The sequence below is a fragment of the Oncorhynchus mykiss genome, chromosome 28 (assembly GCF_013265735.2).
Source record: "Oncorhynchus mykiss isolate Arlee chromosome 28, USDA_OmykA_1.1, whole genome shotgun sequence".
Lineage (NCBI taxonomy): Eukaryota > Metazoa > Chordata > Actinopteri > Salmoniformes > Salmonidae > Oncorhynchus > Oncorhynchus mykiss.
Window position 1 is genome coordinate 29117928 of NC_048592.1, and position 11091 is coordinate 29129018.

Below are 11091 nucleotides of genomic sequence, written 5' to 3' on the forward strand. Positions count from 1 at the left end.
GAATCTAACGTTAAACGTTGCATACCTCAGCAGGAGCAAAAAATAAGCTGCTAAGTTAACTTAGCTTCAGAGAGTAGGCTACTGAGACAGACAGTGATGTGGCGCTCAGTGGTGAGGCTGGCAAGCTGCAATGCATGCAGGAGGAAGCAGAGGAAACATAGAGAGGAAGCAAGCGAGAGCTTAGTACAGTGGTTCCCAAACTTGGGGCCGGGGCACATGTGGTCCCCTGAGAAAATCTGTACTAATCTTATCAAACAAGTTAGGAACTTTAAAAAATAAGATATGTTTTAAAATGAACATCTCCACATGGCCTATCTTCCTTATAGGCCTCGGCATACATTACAATGCAAACAATACAGTTCTAAAAATGTCATCCGTTTTGGTTTAGTCACTGACGTGTCAGCACAAATATTTTCTCAGAGTGAATCATTTCTGATATTTCACCCCTTTCTGGGGTATAACATTACAATTGTATAGCTAATAGGTTATGTGTTTGCAGATCGACTGCGGTTAATGAATCTAAAGCAACCAAGGGGATAACTGCTGGGGTAATTTTTGCATGTCTTTACTCTTCTTCAAATAGAATTTTAACATGTTTTAATTGTATAGAAATGCAGTAAATGAGTTTCAACTTTGAAACGGGAGCCACACACACACTAACATCCACACACACCTCCTTGGAAAAGTGTTCTGCGGACGGGAGCCACACACACACTAACATCCACACACCTCCTTGGAAAAGTGTACTGTGGACGGGAGCCACACACACACTAACATCCACACACCTCCTTGGAAAAGTGTACTGTGGACGGGTGCCACACACACACTAACATCCACACACCTCCTTGGAAAAGTGTACTGCGGACGGGAGCCACACACACACTAACATCCACACACCTCCTTGGAAAAGTGTACTGTGGACGGGAGCCACACACACACTAACAAGTATTTCCTGTATGTGTTTTTTTCTACAGTGAAAGTGGAAAAGGTCAACAGCACAGGCAGTGATGGTGCACAAATATAAATCAACATAATCAGTTGGTCAGTAGCCAGAAACAGTTGAGTCTAAACCTGACATGAGATGGATGAGTAGATGTGATGACTAATATAACCGGTTTGTTACTTAAGTCACAAAGTCCCATCTATCTTTTCTTGCACACTCTCTGTCTTTATGCTGATGTTGTATTTTTACACAAATTAAGTTTAGATACTCCTCAAAAACCGGGCAACACTGGCAAGAGAAGAAACCTTGAGAGGAAACAGAGTGCAGTGTAGTTAATTAAAGACAACACCTTGAAGAGATAATTTACTCAAAATACAAATGGTTAGGAAAGTGAGCTTGGGGTTTGTTTACTCCCATTTGGGTCATCGTGTGCTCTCATTCTAAATGCAACATGAACCAATAATACAATGAGAGGAATCTAACTGGGTCAAATAATACCTAAGTGGAAAAGTAGGTACCATGTGAAAGTCTTTGTCTCAACAAGCACAGTGAAGTAAAAACTGTCCCAGTTACCATTTATTTGGCATCGTATCAGTTTCTCTTTTCTGCCTAAAATTTCCTGAAAATCACGTGACTTCTTGTAAATCCCCATGTCTAACTTCTGTATTTGTGTTGAGTGTCGAACTTTACCACATAAATATGCAGGGACATGTGATGACTTTCAATCAACGTGGAAAACTGACTGGATTTGTAAAAGTCATCAACATCAGTGCATTTCGTCTTTTTTTTCACCCAACTTTTACTCTAAATCCAATGACATGGTGACATTTGTTGTTGATTTCACGTTGAATTCACTGTTAGTTGACAACTCAACCAAATGTAAATCAAAACTAGACATTGAAAGGACATCTGTGCCCAGTTGGTAATAATGCATCATTGCCATTGTACAATTGCTGAATCTTTTGAACAATTGCCAGAGAAAGCACCGCAAATGATTTTCTCAGATACTTACAGCTGTTTAACATAGAGAATTGACACCGATAAATATCAAGTGTTCATTGACTGCATTAATAAGTACTATGTTCTGTTTTGTTTGTAATGAGATGCTCTCTTGTCCTCTGATTAGCACGCTTGTATCATGGAACTGTTTACATGTTCTGGAATGTTTTTAAACAGGCAGATTGTTAACACTGGTCTAATTTACAGTATTCATCTCTCATTCTCATCCTCCAGTGACAGTGGTTTTTCCAGTCAGTCACCCATTAAGGTTTAGGTGTTAATCCCATTGAACTTTGTTCCTTAGTGGCAACCTTACTTTAAGACATGACCATTCCAGTACATTTACTGAGTGCATTTTCAAGAGGATGAAAAAAACAGCATTAACAATGCTGGGCTGATGATGCAAGACATTTTGTTCCAAAGCTCTGACTTGGTAAGAGGGAACAATTTGACCATAGTTGAAATACATAGTTTAAAATGAGGATTGCATTAGGACAAATAAAGCATCACTGAATAGTTTGTCACAGTTTTTATTGCATTAAAAAGCTAAGCCAGAATATAAGATAATGAAATGCTAAATATAGTTATAGGAGCAATGTGAGTATGACCCTATTATAACCTTCTAAATGTACATTACTTAACTGAATATTGTTAGTAGTTTAGCCTCATTATCTGCTTCATCACATTTCATAGGCGCTGCACAAATCATTGATAAGCTAAGTTGATAAGCTACAGAGCAGCACCCCTGGATGGAGAGCAGTTTTGGGGTTTAAGTCCCATGCTCAAGGGCACAACGGCAGGAGGGAGTACCTGGAATCATAGACCAACAGTTCCCACAGTTCTGTTTTTATACCCTGTCCGTGGATTGAATCAGCAACCTTCCACCTCTCTAAAGCCTAATTTTGCAGCTTCTGCGCCGTCCGTTAGGTTCGTTTAAACAGAATTATGCATCGAAAGTTCGCTTCTGTCGGCACATCTCTGCTTCCGCATCTGCACACCTCCTTTTTCCAGCATGACATTTGCTTACAAATGATATGTGAAGCTTCTATGTATGTAGTGTAGGACATTATGAAGGCATTATGATGGTGTCATGAAGGCTTTAATAGATATATGTGGTTTAAAGTGTGACTATGTAGCTTCAAAGTATACATAAAACATAAAACTTCAAAGTATACATACTGAATATTTTCCAGTGTGCATGTTACAAAATCTGGTGGAATATCTAAGCTATTCCTACGTTTGCGTCTGTCTAAAATATCAGAATCTGATATGATGGAACGCTGAGAAGAGTCTATGATGTTGTTTTTCACACTCAATGTCTGATCTGCACCCTCTGTACTTATGAAGATCTCAGTTGCAGAGCTAAAATGTAAAGGCTCCGTTATGTTTCTCCGACGTTTGCGTTTGAACAGAATCATTGTCGGCTGCCCAGAGTCAGAAAAATCTTCTGCCTCAAGTTCCACTCCAAAGGACATTTTTAAGTCACGCGCAAAATCAATATTACAAATCTTTTTGAATTTAACCATATATATCTCAAATAGTCTGACACAGGTAGTACTGGGTTTCAGTGTCACCAGTAGCAATCTTTTTTAACTGACCTGACAGGTTATTAACATAGTCACACTTTAATTCCAGGATGATGAAAGAAAGAGAGAGAGAAACAGAGAGATAGGGACAGAGGGAGGGAGAAAGCGGAGTGGTTGGCGTTATCCGTCCGGGAGCCTCCAGCAGCGGTAACAGGAGGGCAGCGATGGCACATAAGTCCTCAGGGGGTCCGTGTGTTCTCCATCCACTATCTTGGCCCCTGCTTTAGCCCTGGCCCCAGCCCTGCAATGTGAAGAAAGGTTCTCAGATCAAAAATATGTTTACTCTCTTAAGCAATCAATAATTAGATTTGCATGGTATTTGGTATTTATAAATGATGAATTTGCTGATGATAACGATAATGAATATAAAGGTAATGATAAGGATTGACATAACAATCTTGACAATAGTGTCTTCAGAAAGCATTCATACCCCTTGACTTATTCCACATTTTGTTGTGTTACAGCTTAATACTTTGTAGAAGCACCCATGTCAGCGAATACCGCTGTGAGTCTTTCTGGGTAAATCTCAAATGATTTGTGAAGCTTTGCACAACTGGATTGTACAAGCTGTCAAGTTGGTTGTTGATCATTGCTCGACAGGCATTTTCTAGTCTTGCCATAGATTTTTAAGACTACTTAAGTCAAAACTAACTAGGCCACTGAGGAACATTCAATGTCGTCTTAGTAAGCAACTCCTTTTCATTGTGTATTAATTTGAAAACAATTTGAATTCCACTTTGACATAAAATCAAATCTATTTTAAATTCAGCCTGTAACACAACAAAATGTGGGAAAAAGTAATGGGGTATGAAAACAGCCCTTGACTTTTCCACATGTTTTTGTGTTACAGCCTGAATGCACTGTTTGCAACAGAATGAAGCCTTGAAAAATTAATAACATTATTGATAGTCTTCCTGACAAAAGAGACCAGACAGCGTTCATTGACAGTTAAAGTAGAGAAACATGTATATATTTACCCATTGGGAGGCCGAGGACCACACGTCCAGAAATGTATTGTTTTCATTGTGTTTTAATACATGTTGCCGATAGGAGTAGGTCTCATGATATGCTGTTGAAAGGGAAATAATAATGATTGAACCAGCTATGTAAGACTGCATGAAAGTATGAAGGCATCATGAAGACTTTATTAGATTTGTTGTATCTCCAAAGTATACTTAAAGCATATATATTTTCTAGTATACATGTCACAGCTTCACTCAAAAACGTGGTGGAATTTTTTATCTATTCGAACGTTTGAGTCTCCAAAATATCAGAATCTGATTGTAAGGTCTGCTTCCGACTCACACACTCAAACACGTAGATCCCCTGAACACAGCTCACTTTCCAGCCCACTTTTCAGCTCACACTCTCAAACCCCTAGATCCCCTGAACGCAGCTCACTCTCCAGATCCCAATCACCTGAATTCTGATCACCTGTTCACACAACTGTATATCATTATCACACCCTATTTAGTTCAGTTCTTTGCCCCCCATCACTGTGAGATATTGTTTGTTTTGTGACATACGTCTTTCAGAGCTCTGTCTTTCCTCTGATTTACTCCTCCCATGTATGATCATTTTTGCCTGCCTCACTAACGACGCCTTTTTGCCTATTCCCTACCTGTACTTTTTCCTGTTATCTACCTTTTTGCCTGATCTCCCGGATTACGTTACTAGCCTTTTCCCTGCCTTTGGACCCATGTGTATGACCTTCTGCCTGTCCCTGGACCCAGCTATCTGCCTCCTCCTGTGGTCCTTTTCAATAAACACCTGCTGCGCCCTGCGTTTGAAACCAGCTCTCTGTCTCCCCTTGTGTTCATTACGCTGATAGGACAGTGCAGAGAAGTCATTGTTTTTTACTCTTAATGGAGCATTACTAGAGCATTTTGTATACATTATTTGTATTCAGGAAAGCAGTGAGTTGCTGCACAACAGTTTTTTCACTCTTGATGCTTTATAATCTGCATCATGTATACCTGGTATATACTTGGTATGTACTCGGTGTTCTCACTTGCAGAGCAACATTTGCGTTTGTAATTAATCTTTGTCACCTGCTCAGAGTCAGAAAAGGGTTCTGCTTCGAGTTTCACCCCATTAGCCATATTTAGGCCTATGTCACACATACGTTGTTAGTGTGATATAAACAATGCAATAAGAAAATATATATTATGCAGTGTAATAAAATGCAGTCTTGATATAATGAAATTAATAATTTACCTGAAGGTGGTCAAATCACAGGACTAGCTTTGGGCTAGTGCTCTTTGAATGTAAAATTGTTTGAATGTTGAACAAGAAACCTGTTTCCTGGCTGTAGGCCTGTGTTCATGATTGGTCTCTGAAAGAACCTGACTGTACGTGTGTGTTCATGATTGGCCTGACTGGGACTTCCCTGATTTTGGTATAAAAAAAAACGTTGCCACAATTTCCTATGTCAAAAAAAAGAAAGATTTACTGTGTTCTATGAAATGAAACCAAAAGAAAGTGACTTTTTCTCTGTGGTTGTTCAATGCTGCAAGCACTATTGAATGATTTCTGATTGCATAGGGACGCAAATCTCCAGGAAATATCCCAGTTGCAATGTTAGCTGTTTGAATGTCTATTACTCTAGTGGCTAATATATCGTCTCAGAATTTCACCAATGTTTGCATTCATATGAATCAAGGCCTTTTTTCCCCATAGTTGGTAATCAAGTTAGCAGTACTGAAGACATAATTAACTGGAGCTGCAAATGCATGGGAGTCGACCAATGTATCAAAACATTATATGAAATAAGTACTATGCATTTATAGTGCATTCAGAAAGTACTCAGACCCCTTGACCTTTTCCACATTTTCTTATGTTACAGCCCTGTTCTAAAACAGATTTATTTTTATTTTTTTACCTCATTAATCTACACACAATATCCCATCAAATTCGGATCCTTCGCTATGAGACTGGAAATTGAGCTCAGATGCATTCTGTTTCCATTGATCATCCTTGAGATGTTTCTTCAACTTGATTGTAGTCCACCTGTGGTAAAGTCAATTGACTAGACATGATTTGGAAAGGCACATACCTGTATATATAAGGTCCCACAGTTGACAGTGCATGTCAGAGCAAAAACCAAGCCATGAGGTCGAAGGAATTGTCCGTAGAGCTCCGAGACAGGATTGTGTCGAGGCACAGAGGAACTCTGGAGCTCTGTCAGAGTGACCATTTGGTTTTTGGTCACATCCATGACCAAGGTCCTTCCCTTCTGTCCGTTTAGGAATGATTGAGGCCACTGTGTTCTTGAGGACTTTCAATGCTGCAGGAATTTTTTGGTACCCTTCCCCAGATCTGTGCCTCGACACGGTCCTATCTCTGAGCTCTACCGACAATTCCTTTGACCTTATGTCTTGGTTTTTGCTCTGACATGCACTGTCAACTGTGGGATCTTATATAGACAGCTGTGTGTATTTCCAAGTCATGTCCAAACAATTTAATTTACCCCAGGTGGACTCCAATATAAAACGAGTTTTGTCATTATGGGGTATTGTGTGTAGATTGATGAGGATTTTTTTTTCTTCATTTAATCAATTTTAGAAAAAGGCTTTAAAGTATCAAAATGTGGAAAAAGGGAAGGGGTCTGAATAGTTTCAGAATTCACTGTATATCCTGCGTGTTGTTCACTGTGTGTTGTTAAATGAGAAAAGACTGCAGTCAGGGACTGTTACAGTCGAGGAATACGTGTAATATTACCCATGGGGTGACCGAGGATCAGTTCTCCAGAGGAGTAATGTTGTCATTGTGTTAGTAGACTAAATGTCACTGACAGGAGATTATCCACTGGGCACAGACTTCAGTTCAATGTCTAGTTTTGATTTGCATTTGGTTGAGTTGTCAACTAACCATGAATTTAACATGAAATCAACAACAATTATCAATCAAGTTAAAATTTGTGTCCATAGGTTGATGACTTTTTGCAAATCCAAATAAGTTTTCCACGTTTATTTAACGTCATCACATTGATTGTTTGGGGTTAAAAGTATGTGTAAACATCATAGATTCACCCTGTTTTTTCTAAGTGGGAAATGTGATAATTCTCTCATGTCACGACTCCTACCGAAGGTGGCTCCCCTTCCCGTTCGGGTGGCGCTCGGCGGTCGTCGTCACCGGCCTACTAGCTGCCACTGATCCTTTTTCCTTTTTGTCTGTTTATTAGTTGCACCTGTGTTTAGTTAGGTTAATTGGTTGGGCTTTATTTACCAGCCGGCCCGCCTGCTGGTTGTGCGGGATTGTTTTCAGTGTACATTTGTACACGCCTGTAAGTCAAGGTTGTCCGTGTGTGTGGTTTTTGCTGTGCTGTTTAGTTCCCCGTGTTTGGGGCATTTGTTTGGGTTGGCGTTGTTTTCACCGGTGTGGTGTATTAAAAGTATCGCTACCCATAACTCTCTGCTTGCTGTGCCTGACTTCTTCCTCCGCTACACCCCGGGCGTTACATATGTATGTTTATAACTTTTCTATATTAGCTACCTTTACTCTGCTCTGCTGGTTCTATTGCTACAGCTACTTATGATAATTATTACAATAACCACAACAACAAAAACTATTCTTTAAAATAATAATTTTTCAACAAATTAATAACTATGAAACATTAGTAAGCACTTAATATATTTGATATATTCCCATTTTCACAGATATACATCAAGCACTGAAGTTGCTGCTCAATCATCAACATGTGCATCGACAACAATATAGTATAACTAAATCCTTGCTTTGTATTTACATGCATTTTAATTCCATGTTGTGGTGTGTAATTTAAAATATGTATGTAATGCTGTGTTGTTACCTTGTCGGCTCTGGGATTCAATAATGCAACCTTACGGTTACAGGCTACCTGCCGCCAAACATGCATTCAATATAGTAAAATAAATAACAAATTACCTGGATATTGGAAGTGCGTCCTGATTTTGCTGAAAAAAGTGGTGAAGTGACTGAAACATCTCTGTTTACCAGTTGTCATGACTGTACATGTGTGTTTGTGATTGGTCCCTGACAGGTCCTGACTTTATGTTTGCTTCATGATTGGCCACTGCTATCAAAGATAATAAAGGGAAATAAAGTAAATAAAGGCAATTTGATTTGAACCAGACTGGTTGACTGGAACATAGTGGTCCAGAGTCCAGGGCGGTGGTTGGTATGTGCCAGGGTAGGGTGAGTGTCAGCTGGGCTGTGCTGGCACATCATCCCCCTGAGTGACCTGAGTTATATTCATTATGATCTAAAAGGCAATACTGATCCCAGATCAGCACTCCTACTCTGAGACACTTTAGGAATATGCACCTAGACCTCCAGCAGACACACTCAATGTTCTCCCTTATTGAAGTCGTTCTGACGAGCAAATAACGTCATGATTTTGACGGGACAAGTGACTCCAAGTCATAATTGGACTTTTCTGTCAAATCCAAATCTGACGGTCTAGACAAGATGATGCAATGAGTTGATAAGTTAATGATGAGCAGTACAGTCCCTGATAACTCTTACCCAGTCAGAACGCACACCTTCGGCCGACAAATCAAAATGTGTAGGGAATATGTAGTTTGCACATTGGTAAGATGTCACAGAAACATCAGAATAGAATGTTGATGTCTGGCCGACGTATAAACGATGTAGAACTGTAGAATTTAGAATGTAGACATTCTATATACATCTGCAAATCAAATCGAATCCAATTTTATTTGTCACATACACATGGTTAGCAGATGTTAATGCAAGTGTAGCGAAATACTTGTGCTTCTAGTTCCGACAATGCAGTAATAACCAACGAGTAATCTAACCTAACAATTCCACAACTACTACCTTATACACACAAGTGTAAAGGGATAAAGAATATGTACATAAAGATATATGAATGAGTGATGGTACAGAACGGCATAGGCAAGATGCAGTAGATGGTATTGAGTACAGTATATACATATGAGATGAGTAATGTAGGGTATGTAAACAAAGTGGCATAGTTTAAAGGGGCTAGTGATACATGTATTACATAAAGATGCAGTAGATGATATAGAGTACAGTATATACGTATACATATGAGATGAGTAACGTAGGGTATGTAAACAATATATTAAGTGGCATTGTTTAAAGTGGCTAGTGATACATTTTTACATCAATTTCCATTATTAAAGTGGCTGGAGTTGAGACAGTATGTTGGCAGCAGCCACTCAATGTTGGTGGTGGCTGTTTAACAATCTGATGGCCTTGAGATAGAAGCTGTTTTTCAGTCTCTCGGTCCCTGCTTTGATGCATCTGTTCTGACCTCGCCTTCTGGATGATAGCGGGGTGAACAGGCAGTGGCTCGGGTGGTTGTTGTCCTTGATGATCTTTATGGCCTTCCTGTGACATCGGGTGGTGTAGGTGTCCTGGAGGGCAGGTAGTTTCAAATCAAATCAAATCAAATCAAATCAAATTTTATTTGTCACATACACATGGTTAGCAGATGTTAGTGCGAGTGTAGCGAAATGCTTGTGCTTCTAGTTCCGACAATGCAGTAATAACAAGTAATCTAACTAACAATTCCAAAACTACTGTCTTGTACACAGTGTAAGGGGATAAAGAATATGTACATAAGGATATATGAATGAGTGATGGTACAGAGCAGCATAGGCAAGATACAGTAGATGGTATCGAGTACAGTATGTACAAATGAGATGAGTATGTAAACAAAGTGGCATAGTATAGTATAAAGTGGCTAGTGATACATGTATTACATAAGGATACCGTCGATGATATAGAGTACAGTATATACGTATGCATATGAGATGAATAATGTAGGGTAAGTAACATTTATATAAGGTAGCATTGTTTAAAGTGGCTAGTGATATATTTACGTCCTTTCCCATCAATTCCCATTATTAAAGTGGCTGGAGTTGAGTCAGTGTCAGTGTTAGTGGTGGCTGTTTAACAGTCTGATGGCCTTGAGATAGAAGCTGTTTTTCAGTCTCTCGGTCCCAGCTTTGATGCACCTGTACTGACCTCGCCTTCTGGATGATAGCGGGGTGAACAGGCAGTGGCTCGGGTGGTTGATGTCCTTGATGATCTTTATGGCCTTCCTGTGACATCGGGTGGTGTAGGTGTCCTGGAGGGCAGGTAGTTTGCCCCCGGTGATGCGTTGTGCAGACCTCACTACCCTCTGGAGAGCCTTACGGTTGAGGGCGGTGCAGTTGCCATACCAGGCGGTGATACAGCCCGCCAGGATGCTCTCGATTGTGCATCTGTAGAAGTTTGTGAGTGCTTTTGGTGACAAGCCGAATTTCTTCAGCCTCCTGAGGTTGAAGAGGCGCTGCTGCGCCTTCTTCACGATGCTGTCTGTGTGAGTGGACCAATTCAGTTTGTCCGTGATGTGTATGCCGAGGAACTTAAAACTTGCTACCCTCTCCACTACTGTTCCATCGATGTGGATAGGGGGGTGTTCCCTCTGCTGTTTCCTGAAGTCCACAATCATCTCCTTAGTTTTGTTGACGTTGAGTGTGAGGTTATTTTCCTGACACCACACTCCGAGGGCCCTCACCTCCTCCCTGTAGGCCGTCTCATCGTTGTTGG

The 11091-nt window shown here is 40.1% G+C and overlaps 1 long non-coding RNA gene across 1 annotated transcript; it reads right to left on the minus strand.

Moving 5' to 3' along the window:
• Positions 1-2456: 2456 nt before the first annotated feature.
• On the minus strand, positions 2457-5879 carry LOC118944842. The gene is made up of 3 exons (XR_005040213.1): positions 5746-5879; positions 4506-4597; positions 2457-3769 (listed from the first exon to the last, which is right to left on the minus strand). It is a non-coding gene; the product is annotated as an uncharacterized LOC118944842 (long non-coding RNA).
• Between the last annotated feature and the right edge of the window lie 5212 nt (positions 5880-11091).